The following is a 16,517-nucleotide window of genomic DNA, read 5'->3' as shown; positions in this document are numbered from 1 at the left end:
TGGCATTTGGTGCAACCTTTTAAAATTTTTGCAACCTCTTTCTTCGCAATTTTAAAAAAAATTTAGATTATTTTACAATATTTTAAATTTGCGCAATTTTTTGCATTTCTTATCTACACAATTTAAAAATTTCCAGAATACAGTAAAAAGCCTCTTTGTTTAAGTTAGGTTGGCAAAGTGGGGTGGACATTTATGAAACAGGGACATATTTTTTATTTTTTTTAATAAACCAAAGCAGTTAAAATGTTATTTTTTGATCCCTAAACAAAGTTTGTTTATTTGGTGTAAATTTCAAAACAAAATCGGGTCACAAAATTGACAAAATCAGAGGTCGATCAAATTGGCGATTGATAAAATCGAGTTTTCCCTGTATTACTTGCATCGTTCTCTTTTGCAACAATCACTAAAATTTTTATTTTATTTAATTCTTATAATTATATATATTTATTTACATTTTATTTAATTTTTATTTTACATTTTTTCACAATATTACAATACTTTCAACATTTTCCACAATTTTTGCAAAGATTTACATGTTTTTCACTTTGTGGCATCATCTAACACCTTTTTTCATTTTTCCTATTTTTGAATTTTTTTCTTAAATTTAGGAATTTTCAACAATTTTTATGCCTTCTTGAATTTATTGACATTTTACCAACTTTAATTAATGCACAATTTTTTCAACCTTTAATTCTTTTTACCATTTTTGCAACTTCAAGCATTTTTAAAAAGCGAAAAAGTACAAATGTAAAAAATTTAAAAAGTAAAAAACGTTTTTAATCCACCTAACAGTGTGATGAGACATTTCTTATAACTCTTATCACTCTCTTCGGATATTATATCGTTTGAGAACATTTAGAACTTGATGCTTCGCGATGTTTTTGATAATACATACTACATGGGATAGTGGCAGGACTCAGAGAATCGCTCAAATCAGCATAGGACAACATCAGTGCTAGAAATCTCAAACCAAATCAATAGGAAAGCGAAAAAATGGCCCATAAAAGAGACATACTAACGAATTATTGTTAATGCTCTGTTAATAAAATATCTATATTGTGGTGGGAAAACTGAATTTTCCTAAAGGGATTATATAATGCACTGAGCCAAAAAAATCGAAATTTTTTTTGAATCGTTTCGAAGTTTATACTTTACTCAAATTTCCAACGCGACTAAGAACTTAGAAAATTTTAATGAAATCGCAGCTCCTGATATCACGCTATCTCTGAAGTGCATGCGTGCATAGTTTCAAATTTTACTTCGACATCGACTTTTTCTAAAGGTGACTTCCCAGTAGTATCCTTGTTTGAATTATTATCGCTAATCCTAATGCCAAAGAACAAATAAAAACCTCACGAAAACGAACCGTTCGTAACAATCATCATCATTACTGGAATTTTCATTTTCACGAATCTTTTCGATAACCTTCCGTCACTTGCGTTAATGCACTGGGTGCACAGTGCTCTGAAAATCTAGCGAAATCGTCTTAGGCCACCAGCGGGTCTGTAAAGAATACTAAAAATTAATTTCTATTCCATAATTTTCAGTTCAGCAATTCGAGAGATCGTGCTCACCGCAAGCCATGAAAAATAGACTACGTTGTGAAGCGATGGTCACTATTTATTAACAAATCACGGTTAAATAAAAAATAAAACTATTAAAAAATTTCAAATAGTTTATAATTTTCACAAACTTATTAGGAAAAATTGTTTAATAAACTTTCGTAATATTATGTAGAAAAAAGCTGAAAATCGATCTTACTGTCCAAACGGCGAAACCGTAATTTTTGAAGTTTTAAAATTATGCAGAATTAATTTTTCAGAAAATAGTAACAGAGTTCGTGTCTTTAGCGAATTTGTTGAGATTTTATTGTAGTCATGAATATTAACCTGAGAAAATTCACCATAAATACTTCTTGGACGATATACCGTCAACGTTGTTTAACGTTTGTAAAACTCATCGAAGATACTAACCCTCCGAAATTGGCGGTTTCAAAATGATGCTATCTCGACCTTAAATTACTGTTTTTGAACATCTGACCTATACATATAATTGGTCATACAATAAAAATCAAATGCTCATCAAAATCGATCAGGACCTGCTAGAATCGAATGGAAATCGTCATTTTTCATAAATTTCTCTCTACATTCGGAAAGCGTTATCCTCGTTATTAATCATATTACGTTTTCGTCTCAACTCGACGCATTCCCAAAATAAAAACCTATTTTAATCCACCTAGTGGTGAAATTGTGCTTGTCTCATTTGTCCAGACTACGATTCCATGGCTGGTTATGTTCAATACAATGGTGGAAATGAATATTACATGTTCAGTACGATTTGCACATACATACAATGGATCGACAGCCACGATCTTGAGATACTATGTGATATTGAAACATCGCTTGAAACCAGCGGCGGATCATGGAGAAAGATCCGGGAGGTCCAGGTCCTGCCGAAAATTTTCAACTTGTTAAGAAATTTTAAACTAGTTTTAATTTTAAAGTAGCAACCCCTCACTGCATACTTCCTCCGGGCCGGTATGATTCACGATTTTTAAAGTGATTGCATAACCTTTCTATATGAGAAAGGCAAAAATGTACCAAAGTCTAAAGAAGTCAATTTTTGTCAAACATCTCAATGTTTCATGCATTTTAAAGTCATTTGGCATCAAAAATACAAATTTGATTTTGAAAATTTTTCATTTCAGTTTATATGGGAATTTGCTGTGTGATTGCACTCGTCAACTCGTAACTCCGGAACCGGAAGTCCAATCAATAAAAATTCAATAGCAGCCGATGGGAAGGTTGTACCTTTCATTTGAGACTAACTTTGTGCAAATCGGTTCAGCCATCTCTGAGAAACAGAGGTCACATTTTTTTCCACATACACACATACATACACACACAGACATTTTCCAATCTCGAGGAACTCAGTCGATTGGCATATGACACTCGGCCCTCCGGGTCGGGATTAGATTGACGAATTTTAGAGTGAATGAGAAAGACAAAAACATTTTTAGCAAATGTTGAAAGTTATGCATTTTTTGGTGAGCAGTTCTATGTTTCATAGACATTAAATCAATTTTAACTTCACTTCCTATTAAATAAAGACCCTTATGACAGTACATCTCTACAAAAGCGAGATCAATTTGAAAATAAATCTGAGGATTATGATTGATTACAGAACTCTGGAATTTTCTATTGGAATGTTTTCAGGCATGAATTTGATATTGATGCTATTAGACAACTGTGAAATCAAGACCAATAGATCAGTTACATATCAGGACCCCATTCCGACAATTTATCAAAATTCCTCATGATGTTTACAACAACAGGTTATCAATCTACGGATCAGATAATTGTTATTGTAATATTGAATTAAATCAGTCAGCATCCATAAATTTTCAACTTCAATCCAATATTTTTTTTGGGTGTGTTGGGGGGGGGGGGGGGGTTGTATTGTCTTAAACCCTGAAACCTTCTCTTGGCTACGCCGTTGATTGGAGTTATTTATTTCGCTTTTCATTTTCCGATGTGTTTCAGATCGATCCGATGGTCATAAGTTAGAAAAATTGCAGTGAGAAGGTTCGCACAAATGAACATTTTTGCACTGATAAGTTATCAAGTTCCTTCCAGACAACTTGGAAGTGTTCGGTGATTATTTCTAGCGGTTGTAGATAGAAAAATGAAATACAAAATTCGATTTATCGAGATAATGTTTGGCTTATTTCAATGGATTATAAAATAAATAGGCGACAAAGAGTAATCCACAAACAACAAGCCATAACTTTTGAAGTATTCAAAATAGATATTTGAAGTCTTTTGTAATGTTATTCGCAAAAGTAAGAGCTACAAATTTGCTGAAGGCGTCATTTCGATATAATCACTTCCAAGAAAATTTGTGAAAAAATCTCACTCATAGGGGGATTAATCAGCAAAAGCACAATACCAAAAGATAGGGCATATTGCTTCCATTAAATTCTCCGAAGATACTATTGACCTAAAAAAAACCGTTTTGGCGTTAAAAATAGATTACATGTTTTTGGTCATATTTCTGGCAATGGGAAATGATAAAAATCTTTCGTCCGCATTTAATGTTAAATATCTCTTTTGATAATAGTCCGATTTCAACAATCTATAGCTTGTTCGAAAGGTATTCGTTAAAGCTGTCTAAAAACATATAAATTGTTAATCTATATTGTCAATTTCGGCAGATAATTTAAAAAAACTGCAAAAAACGCCATTTTTACGCATTCAAGCATTCATATCTTAGAAACTAAACATCAGAATCAAAAACAAATTAATAGCGTTCATACTGTTTTTTAGTTCTTTCATTTAAAATTGGTTTGGATAAGATCGGTTCAGCCATTGCTGAGAAACACGAATGAGAATTTGTCCGTTACATACACACACACACACACAGACACACACACACACACACACACAGACATTGTCCCAAATCGTCGAGCTGAGTCGATTGGTATATAAGACTCGGCCCTCCGGGCCTCGGAAAAAATCTTGAAAGTTTGAGCGAATTCTATACATTTCTTTTATAAGAAATGTAAAAAATGAAAACGTGAAAAAGTGAAACAGTGAAACAGTGAAACAGTGATACAGTGAAACAGTGAAACAGTGAATCAGTGAAACAGTGAACCAGTGAACCAGTGAACCAGTGAACCAGTGAACCAGTGAACCAGTGAACCAGTGAACCAGTGAACCAGTGAACCAGTGAACCAGTGAACCAGTGAACCAGTGAACCAGTGAACCAGTGAACCAGTGAACCAGTGAACCAGTGAACCAGTGAACCAGTGAACCAGTGAACCAGTGAACCAGTGAACCAGTGAACCAGTGAACCAGTGAACCAGTGAACCAGTGAACCAGTGAACCAGTGAACCAGTGAACCAGTGAACCAGTGAACCAGTGAACCAGTGAACCAGTGAACCAGTGAACCAGTGAACCAGTGAACCAGTGAACCAGTGAACCAGTGAACCAGTGAACCAGTGAACCAGTGAACCAGTGAACCAGTGAACCAGTGAACCAGTGAACCAGTGAACCAGTGAACCAGTGAACCAGTGAACCAGTGAACCAGTGAACCAGTGAACCAGTGAACCAGTGAACCAGTGAACCAGTGAACCAGTGAACCAGTGAACCAGTGAACCAGTGAACCAGTGAACCAGTGAACCAGTGAACCAGTGAACCAGTGAACCAGTGAACCAGTGAACCAGTGAACCAGTGAACCAGTGAACCAGTGAACCAGTGAACCAGTGAACCAGTGAACCAGTGAACCAGTGAACCAGTGAACCAGTGAACCAGTGAACCAGTGAACCAGTGAACCAGTGAACCAGTGAACCAGTGAACCAGTGAACCAGTGAACCAGTGAACCAGTGAACCAGTGAACCAGTGAACCAGTGAACCAGTGAACCAGTGAACCAGTGAACCAGTGAACCAGTGAACCAGTGAACCAGTGAACCAGTGAACCAGTGAAACAGTGAAACAGTGAAACAGTGAGACAGTGAAAAAGTGACAAAATGAAAAAATGAAAAAGTGAAAAATTAAAAATTAAAAAAGTGAAGTGATAAATGATAAGTGGTAAGTAGTAAGTGGTAAATGGTAAGCGGTAAGTGGTAAGTGGTAAGTGGTAAGTGGTAAGTGGTAAGTGGTAAGTGGTAAGTGGTAAGTGGTAAGTGGTAAGTGGTAAGTGGTAAGTGGTAAGTGGTAAGTGGTAAGTGGTAAGTGGTAAGTGGTAAGTGGTAAGTGGTAAGTGGTAAGTGGTAAGTGGTAAGTGGTAAGTGGTAAGTGGTAAGTGGTAAGTGGTAAGTGGTAAGTGGTAAGTGGTAAGTGGTAAGTGGCAAGTGGTAAGTGATAAGTGATAAGTGATAAGTGATACGTGCTAAAGTAATACAGTGAAGACCCGTTTGTATCAGCCCTTTGGTGAATTTTTGGCTGATAAAACTGGGACATTGTTAAAATCGGGCCATATATTTTTCTTTCTTTTAATGAAACCGAATCTCTTAAAATATTCTTCTTTAGTCCCTAGATAAAGCCTCTTAATTTTTTCTGATTATTTAGCTTAAGCTTCCCTTAAGGGGGTCGACAGCACAAAATCAAAAAAAAAAAATAAAAATATATTTTTTGCATGTTTCGCATCTTTAGGATAAGAAAAACTAAGAATTCAATTTGGTTCGTCTGCTAGAGCCTATTAAACTACCAACTATCAATTTTCATATGAAGCTTATAAAATCGGGTGCTGATAAAATCGGGTTTTCACTGTAAAGTGAAAACGTGAAAATGTGATAAAGTGATAGTGATGAAATGATGGAGTAATGGAGTTTCCTCTGGAATATAATAATGTATGTATACTTAGTCATAACCCAAGTAACAATTTAAGTTTTATAGCACGGTACAAGCGCAATCTAAGTTTTATGAGTGGCTATAAAACTATCACAAAACCACAATTGTTACTAGGGAAGATAATTTTAATGAAATTTTTCCTCTCGAAAAGCAATATAAAAAATCATTTCAATGTGTAATCTCTTTGTTCAAAAAAATATATGGAACAAAGAAATTGGCACCTTCAAGCTAACGCAAGCATGCTTTATCGAATAATCGAAGTGAAAAAAAAGTAATAAAGGGATAAAATGGTAAAGTAATAAAACGATGAAATAATAAAGTGGTAAAAATAATGATTTTAAAGTGAAAATCAATGATATTTAGATAAAACAACTTAGCATTAGAATCAAGTAATGTACACTTCTAAGTGGGGATCGCTTATCGAACGCAGGTCTATTCTAGGCTAGCTCCGTACCACCTATGATATGGCTTTCCCATTTCTAAACATTTCTATTAGGACCTTGGCAAGTACCCTTTGTTCGTCTACTTGGTCAATATCGCCTGTTAGCATGGTCCTGCTTCAACACTGAGGCTACTCTTTACGACCACCACACGCTTGTGATAAATTGTTTATAATCCTATTCTCGCTATCACATATTTAAACAAGACGATAAGAAATCTTAACACTCCGGATAAAGCAACACCTATTAATGTTGCACAGCCTCCCCCCAGGTTCTCAATCCAGTGCGAGAATGAACTCCTGATAACGATCACTGCAAGAGCAGATTCTCCTCTTCGAGCGTGAGCGAGTCCCACCCAACAAAGCACGCGACCGGCAAAACATTCCACCCGGCGTTTTTGTGTACATTCCCAAACACATCGGCTCACACGGAACGCGCCAAAACAAACGCCACGCGGTTCTTCTCCACCAGCCACTCCCGTACGCCTCACCACCACGATGGGTGCTGGTTGTCAACAATAGCTGCAATCGCCACTCATTCTCCAATTCCGTCAGCACTCAGCTCGGAAACATGTTGCGCAGCATAGGCGCTCTTTCTCTCATCCATCGAAGTAGTCGCATGGAGTCGTGCTGCCGTGGGTGGGGTGGAGAAAGGGTGGCCCGGCTGTTTGAGTAGCATCGCATCGAAAGTGCTACTCAGTGGCCCCGTCAGTCTACAGTGTGTCCTCGGTACGGTCGCATCGAGTTTGTTTTGTGCTGTATGTAGTCTTTTTCCCGTTTCCGTCGCCGCGCGTTCAATCAAATCAAACCGTTCGTTAAATCCTGGAATCCAGTTGGAGTAAGTTTGGCGTGTTTCCGGAAGTGGCAACTGGTTCTCCGTCGCCTCACCGTCATCGTCGTTTTAGGCAGATGGTGGAGTGGGTGTGTGTGTGTGAGGTCCGTTAGTGGACGAAAGTGAAAGTTGCCATTTCAACGGTGGATTTTCCCGTACAAGAAGCAGCACCAGGACCAGGACGACAAATAGATTGGAATTGTTTGTTTTGATGCGTTATCCTCGTGAAACTCATAAAGTAGATTGTTGCGAACGGGAATGCCGCTTTTAGCTGTGGCCACGGTAGACACCTACGCGGACAGTTGAAAACGTACCGGTAGCCGCTGAGTTTTGACGGGAGAAAATCTGTATCCTGGTGTGCTTTGATCATTTTCGGCGAACTGTTATGGTTTTCGCACGAGATATTTTCTGTGGGAGATTGTTTGCGTGCTGTGTGAGTGTTTTTATTTGTTTAACGATTCCCGGAAAAGACTGATAAGAGGGCGGTCCTTACAGTGGGGGCTGATATTGTTTGTGGATAAAGGAAACATATAACCGAGAATGCAGCAGGAGAGCAAAAATAAGGAGTACCATTAGTTACGTTGGTTGAGAATGTGTGGATTACAAGTTAGCCATTTGGATTTAGCTTTACGATTACCTTGAAGGCAAATAATCGACTACAATGTTCGTAAAAGCCGAAAGTTTCTAAGCGACCAACGGATTTGGACATAATGGGTACATGTGTGTAGGTAGTGAGATAAGTGGACATGGGCGCAATGGTTTTCATGGCAGAACGAAAACTTTCGTAAAACTTAGCGCCAGTCAGTAATAGTTGAAGGAATGCTACAAAGTTGCTCTAAGACCATCCTAACCTCCGATGTGCTTTTTGTAATCCAATTGTATTAGATTTCGTAACCCTGGTTCGATATCCATACATAAGAATTTTTTTAGCAGATTCCGATGTATTTTAATTCCTGATCTCGCAAGTGTGCAACTAGATATCAGAAGAGTAATCAGCTCAATCTCAGATTACGAAGTACAATGTTTTGTTTAAAGACACTAACTATTGCAACCTGTTTGTATTAGCATTTTCAACTAGATCGTATAAACGTCACAAAATGTATTACTTTGAAATATTTCCTGCCAACGAGGAAAATCTTTATTCCAACCAAAGAAACACCGATCTCACTTGGCGTCGTGCATGAAAGGAAGCCCACAACATCCAACAAAAAGCAAAGTCTCTACGTTAGCCTGGCTATCGTTAGCTTGACTAATGCAATCATATAAACAAGCATTCCGGCATATTTACCACGAATAAAATTCGGCATGCCAATCATGATAATGCTGGGAGCAAATATTGACGTATGATGAGCAACTGCTTCAAGTAGAGTGATGAGATTAGAAAACAAGTACAAAGTAAGTGAATGCGGCGAAAATGGTTAAAAAAACACATCTGTACACTTTTATTTGTCTCTTTGTTTGGGGAAGCGAGGGTAAATAACGAATGACTAGTCGATGTGGTGGATTGTTTACTGACTGATGTACAATAGATACCTGTTTAGACAAATTCAACACACCGTTGAAAATGGCTCGATGTTACATCAATGTACACAAGAAAGAATTTATATTTGAGCTATTAATTTGCAATAATACTTTGGTAGCTGCAGCAGCTTTCATATTTGATTTATCGCCTGAATGGTTTCGTTTAAACATGCGGGCCCGTAAAAATACTGATATTTGTTGATTCGTTTTCAGTATTGATTGTTTATAAGTGTGCTATAGAAGAATGTGAAACATTTGTCATTTTTTAGACTGTAGGTAGGGTAAGGTGGGGCAAATCCGACCGTTGGGTAAACCCGACCCCCCACTGTTACCGAAAATCAGAAGCACTACGCGAACTAATATCAATGGTGTTGTGTACAGCATCGAAAATAATCATAATTGTGGTATGACAGCATTTTATTAGTCTACATTGAGATGCTCAAACGACAAAAAGTGTGTTTTTACAACTTTTGATTTGACTTTTGTGCATTATTGCCTACAGAATATTTCTGATTGTTAAAGTGCTACAAAGTGCGTAGATGAATTTGGTTCAACCTTTTTCATAACTTTTTTTAATTGCATCGTAATGAAACATGACGCGGTGGGGCAAATCCGACCTCTAAATAGTGGGGTAAATCCGACCGCTTTTTTGCTAAGAAAATGTTTATTTATCAAATTGAAATATATTTTTATTGTTATTTTATATTATTTTTATGAAAAATGGTTCATAATTACAAACGAAAGACACAAAAACGTGATGATTATAGTATTCGTCAAGCAATTGCTCCGATGCAAATGGGAATATCATTACGTGCTACTGCTCGTGATTTTAGCATTCCAAGATTGACATTGAACTCCATTTTCTTCATGTTACAATTCAATAACACAACATTCATTGATTTATCATTGAAATACCATAAAATTTGGGTAATATCTGCACTAAATCAACCAAAAAAATAGGGGGTCGGGTTTACCCCACCATTTTTGAAAGCAGCAAAAATGAATATTTTCCTTAAAACCTTGTATCTCAAAATATTCCCAAGATCCGAATAAAATGCTATATATTGAAAGTTGCCCAGGAGTCTAACCTTTAATTTGGTATATAAAACGACTTGATCCGATGTAAAATGAGCATTTTACAGCCAAAACCATTTACTAGGTCGGAATTACCCCACCTTACCCTACTATCCTACCCATCCTGACAGTTGGTGCTTGTTTTACATATGTACCACTGATTTGATTAGGGTTACCATCTCTGGTGTGGCTTTCACCCGGAGATTTTAAATTACCAGGGAAAGATTTCGAGAGAAACATCAGTAAATGCTAAAACCAGACAGAAATTTGAATCAGAACAGTCGCTCGATATTTTAGAACACTTTATTTTATTACCGACTGAGTTGAAAATAAACAAGTTTATTTCTTTCAGCTTCCTTTGTAACCCTTCAGGTTATCAATGTAGCACTTGAAAAATTACCAAATTGAATCCTATTCACCGTTGAGTGCTTTATTTTGGCCAACCATAATGTGCGCCACTTGTCTGTATCGTTTACATATGGCTGTAAATTGTTCGCGTTTGCGAACAGTTTTGGTAGTTTAGATATGTATAGAAATTTACTTTCCACATGGAATCCAAAAGTACCAACCACTCTCGCTGTGGAGGATAAGCCTAACGAACATTGCTTTCCTCCAGAGCAGTATGAGAAGCACACTGAGATGTCTCCGAAATTCTCCGAGAGTCGCAATAAATCCGGTTATTCGTCACCATAGTCGCTAGAGAATTTCCATCAAAGGAGCATAGTTGTCCTCTTTGGCCAACAGACGCTGCAGGAGCATCCAGCATAAATATCGGAAGAACACGTTTGAAATTCAGTATTATAAAAGTAAAAAATATCATCTCACCAGACCCGGAGGCCCGGAGATCGCCACCAAAAACCGAAGTCTCCAGGATAAACGCCGGGGGGTGGCAACACTAGATTTAATAGTGGGCCTAGTATACCTTCTTCATATAAGTAACCAGTGTTTCAAATAAACCACACATTTCACACCAAGGAGCCTGTTTCCAAAGGAGCGGTGGAAACCAATCATTGTTATGCAGGTTTCTGGGAGTGAGTAAAAATATCAAATCAATCCAAGTGGGTTTTGACTCTTAGGTTTTCACTCCTGGTTTTGGCTCCTCCTGTCCAATCCGGTTTGTGATTCTTATTCTGTCGCCGCTTATAGACCTAATTTAATTTCAAACTTTGCTAACAGGTCTTCAAAATTTGTATGTTTATTTTTCTCAATTATCCCAGCAGAAGGCTGTACCTTGCGCCAGCTGGATGTATCCTTTTTGAACATTGAACAACTCCGCCATTTTTTAGCCGTTTTCACAAGTAAACAAGCCTTTTTACAATATTTTCGCCATTTATTATAAACCAGGATTAGAATACAACGTCGATTAAATGACCACCCCCATTTTATACACAAAAAGCAGCTCTTTACCGGGTATTTTGCGTGACATTGGACAGTATGTCGGGCTTAATTGCAGCAATTTCAGCTCGTATATAAACTTTGAGTTCGCCAAAGTACTTAGGTTTGCTGGAATACCATTTACTTTTCAAGTAATTTCACAGAAAAAAGTCTTGCGCCGTTAAATCCGGCGTACGAGGAGGCCATTCCAAATCACCATTTATTGAGACAACGCGTCCTGGGAATTTGCTCTGCAAGAACTTGATTGCGGTGTGGCAAGATGCCCCGTCTTGTTGAAAATAGAAGTTTTTCAGACCTTTTTTTAACAAATATATTATTATAACAATAATCACGGGCAAACATATCTCAAATCTGGTGTAAAAATCTTTCTGCTGAAGTGATGAAATCCAAAAGTTCAAATGCGTAGCGGAAGGTTGCAAAACAGGTGTACTATTTATTACTGCAATGGTCTAAGCCTAGCCTAATACGCTAACAATTGAATGCTGACCTTCGAGGTCTATCGAAAAGAAGCTTTCGCCATGAACTGTACCAAGGATCTCTTTACTTTTGTGCTTGATGAAATGAAAATTGAAAATTTAAATTGAGCTCGGGCTTTTAAACTGTATGTTGCAATTATAATCTAGTAACCTGTTTTCACTCCTTGGCGGTTTTCACTCCTCAGGAGCCAAAAAAACCATGAGTGATGAAATCATTCATTTTAATGATTTGTCAAACTATGGTTTTTTCAACGCATGCTGATTGGAGTGATTTTTGCAACACTGTAAGTAACACGAACAACGACAATAATTATTTTCAAGTAAAAAGCATGTTTTGTTACGTGCATTATGGACGCCATCAACAACATTTAGAAAAATCGTCTTCCAAAATGTGCATCAAGAAATCAATTATTTTAGAATAAATTTATCACTAACTGAAAAGTGCCAGCAAAGTTAAGTAAATCTTATTATAAATTAAGCTGGACGTCGTTGTTTTTATAAACCTACTATTCCTGTCTAAAAATGTTTTGGTTCTCTTGTTGTATGAAGTGGGTAACAGGGGTAATCTTTGGTGCTTTTTTTCTCGAGAAATATGCACTAAAAACATTTTGGCCAATGAAATTAAATTGGATATAATTTATGTGCATTTTACCGGAATTCTGATAGCAAATCAGTAGTGCTCAATTTTAGTAAGACTCCTACCAGGAATGTACATATTTACTCGTCTTCTATCAGAGCTTTGTCCGACTCTAGCAATATTTTTTATTTTGATTTTAGATGTTTTAACCTTAGGGTCATCCGCCTCTTTTCTGGTTAGAGAAATCTCTTTTGGAAAAATCTCTAACCCCATATGCGGGGTTGGGAATAGAACCCAGCTGAGCTGCGTACAAGGCAATCGATTTACCAACTACGCTATGCCACCCCCGCTCTTGAAATCATTTTGTCCGGAAGATATTGCGATGGTTTTGGCGCGGTTCCCAATAGAATTTTTCTCGCCCTTTACTCGGTTCCGCTAGGACAGAAACCTAACGGAACGATTCCTGCCAGAGATTTTTGATGTCTGAGGAGATGTTAGTTCCATCCCAAAGATTTTCGGATAACATAAGTGGCTCGAATTTGAAAGTCATCTTCTAGTATTCTAGTATTTTTTATTTTGGATTTTTGATATTCAAAGTAAATTCTATGTTTCTGTTTAGGTCTGGTGGAACAATGACAGCCTGTGGTTAATTTGATGATAGAAGTGTTTAAATTGTTTATGCAACCATGGAAAATAATAAATAATACGTGCTTCTTTTAAATATTGCTCCATTCATAACATCACCAAATGACCACAAAATCCGATTATGAGTTCGATATAGGATCGACGCTAGGTCCAAAAACACTAACATTATTTGTGTTTCTGAGCAAACGGGGTCCTGCGTGATGTCTTGCAAGAAAAGGAGTAAGCTGAGGAGAATTAATGAAATCGGACTATAACTGTAGATTAGGGTGTCCCAAAATGACATCATGTTAAAAAAAAAGTCATCGGGCTCACTTCTTAAATGAAAGGTTAGGGTATCAGGACCACTTTTTTCTTCGGAGTGAATTTGCTAAAACGCTCCCTACTGGTGGCGAATTTTGATTTTTCGAAAAATGGGCCGATTTTGAGTAAAATTTCAAATTCATGCTTGTTGAAGTGCTCCTGAACTGTCTTAGATTTTTTTCAGCATTTTTTAATTTTTCTGGAGATCAAAATGGAGAAGTTTGGTTAGTTAGTTGTACAAATTTTGAAGTATAAGAGCGGCTGAGCCATTAAAACTTAGTAAAAAGTGAAATTTTTTGTGTTTTTCATTAGTTTTTCTTCAAAACTGGGTATCTACAAATTTTTAAAAGTATAGAAAATACTTCAAATAGTTGAGCCGAATGAAGGGGCGTAATTTTGTTGAAGAAAGTGTATAGCCACGGTAAAAGGGGTATGAGTTATATAAGTTTTTGTTATATAAACTTCGACATTTTTAGCAATTCATCAAAAATAATAATGTTCCAAAAAATAAAACAATTCATATGTGCTTAGACCACACATTGTTTTTTGTAAAATAGAAGGAAAATGATTTAAAACGGCGTTTTCTGTTTGTCTTTAGTTCATCAGGATCGGGTTTAATGAGAATTTAATGATTTTTTGTACCAATTTTGAACCACAATTATTGTACTAGAAGATGCGTTTTATTCTGTCGTAAAACTTTTTCGAAAATACAAAGCCTTCAAAATTGCCTATTTCGGAAATGTGTGATCTAAAACGGAAGGATCAGTTTTTCAACATTCACCCCACCCTTCTGCAATTTTTTTCACTATAAGGTACCTAACATGGGAATGAGACTTTACATACAAAATCTGAATACGTTAATCAATTTGGCATACAAATATACGCCATAACTTGCCACTAAATCGATATATTCGTTTAATTTTCATGATTTTCCACTCCACTAGGTGGTTATTAATATACTAATAATTTAAAAAAAAAAAGTCAAATGCTCATAAAAACCGATTCTGATGTACTAGAGACAAGAAGAAAACGCCATTTTTCATCATTTTCCTCCTATTTTGTGAAAAACAAAATGCGGACTAAGACACTGAAATTGTTTTATTTTGTAGAACAGTGCTATTTTTTATGAAAAGCATAAAATGTCAAAAGGTTATCTAGCAAAAACTTAAATAACTCATACCTAAGCTGACCAACCGTACGGAATTTGGGAGGACAGTACGGATTTTTGGTCGTGTGTCCGGAAAAAATACTTGTACGGATTTGTCCGGAATTTGTACGGAATTTCCAACATTAATGGAAGTGGAAGTACTCCCGGGACAACAAAAAATCTTCCACAAATGCAATTTTTGTTAGCAAATGGAAACCGGTGAACAAGAAGAGTGCTAAAAACTTGATTTTTGTAAATTTTCTCATAAGCTGTGGAACTAAGCAAACTTTGCGATTTTTTCTAACATAAAAGAAAAAAATTAACTTTTATGTGTCTCACTATCCGCCTCGACTAGTTGTTTAAGTCGTTCTCCCAAGTTGGGTGGTATTTTGAAAATCAGTGTCTAGCAGCCGCCAAGTCGTTCTATCTAAGTCGAAACGCAATTTACCCAATTAATTTCCGTTATGAAAAATATAGTGCTCGATGTACACATTTGGTTCAACTCAATTTGCCTCCTATGAAGCTATCTCAATATGATCCGAATTATACAATTTCTATTTTTAATCTTTTTCGGAACCAAATTATTACTACTGCAGTTCGATTGTATTTTGTAGTTCTGAGATATAATACAATTAAAATATGCAGTGGATTCTGGAACTCTCTAAAATTTTCCTTTAATTTCATTTGAAAGGTTGAACCAAAAATTTAATCATACTCGAAGAACATTAGATACAGAAACGAGACTGTTAAGTACAATAGAGTATTTATATTTACGTTAGAGTTTCAGCCAGATAAACTGATTGGATAGCTTGGTACACACAAGGAACATGATGAGTATAAGTGCTAAATGCGTGTACACTCACTTTTATATTCCGTAATCAATTTCTTCTTGTGCAAAGAAGCGCTTTTTTTACTTTAATACTATGTTCACACTACAGAGTTAAAATACGTTATTATAATTAGCAACAAGAAAAATGTCATAGATGTCATAGATAGCGTTAAAATACGCTTTAAGTCGTAGTGTGAACGTAGTATAATGTTGTGCGTTTATAAAATTGTGGCGTACAGTGATGTACCAAATCGGGTTTTTATAATTTTCGGGGGAAAAACCAAGGTTTCTTTCCCGGTTAAAACGGTTTTTTTCATGGGAAGTTTAGGTTTTTTGAGTTTTTGATGTTTTAATAATAGCAAATTAATGTATTTTTTTGATTTATGAGCATTATTTTCATTACGATTGGTTTGAATCTGAAAATTTTGATAAGTCTTTCTCGATATAATCATTGTCTGATCGCTGATCCGCCATTTATTTACCAATTTTGTATTTAAATAGCTTTCCAACACAAGCTGAGCTAAGTCGATTGCGTTTTTTGCTGCGAATCAACCACCAGCCGAAAGAATTCCGATTGCAATTTGTGAGAGTTCTGATTGCGGTGCGATGTTTTTGTGCATATTATTCATTTTTACTTTTCACCGAATGACGTATTTTGTAAATTTTGGGTAAATTTTTAGTAAATTTTGGGTAAATTTTTAGTAAATTTTGGGAAGGTATTTAGTAAATTTTGGGTGAAAAATTATCTAACTTCGATAAAAGTGAAACAACTTCTAAAATGAGTAACAAGCAGGATAAAAGTGGCTAAGGCATCACATGATTGTTCTGCTTTTTATTAGGGTAACTATGACTATTGTTCGATGTATTATAAAAAATGAGCTGAAATTTTTGGCTGCGGACTAAATGAGTGACCGAAATTAAATGTCGTAAGA

The 16,517-nt window shown here is 36.2% G+C and overlaps 1 protein-coding gene across 11 annotated transcripts in view; it reads left to right on the top strand.

Moving 5' to 3' along the window:
- Positions 1-7,512: 7,512 nt before the first annotated feature.
- Positions 7,513-16,517, top strand: part of LOC131690758 (collagen alpha-1(XVIII) chain) — a 1,092,580-nt gene continuing 1,083,575 nt past the window's right edge. For all 11 annotated transcript variants that reach the window (XM_058976747.1, XM_058976742.1, XM_058976748.1 and 8 more), the window contains exon 1: positions 7,513-7,627. The gene's annotated coding sequence lies outside the window, so the exon portion shown is untranslated. The remainder of the gene's footprint in view (positions 7,628-16,517) is intronic.

This window comes from Topomyia yanbarensis, chromosome 3 (assembly GCF_030247195.1).
Source record: "Topomyia yanbarensis strain Yona2022 chromosome 3, ASM3024719v1, whole genome shotgun sequence".
Lineage (NCBI taxonomy): Eukaryota > Metazoa > Arthropoda > Insecta > Diptera > Culicidae > Topomyia > Topomyia yanbarensis.
Note: the sequence above shows the minus strand (reverse complement) of the source record. Positions and strands in the feature narration are given on the sequence as shown.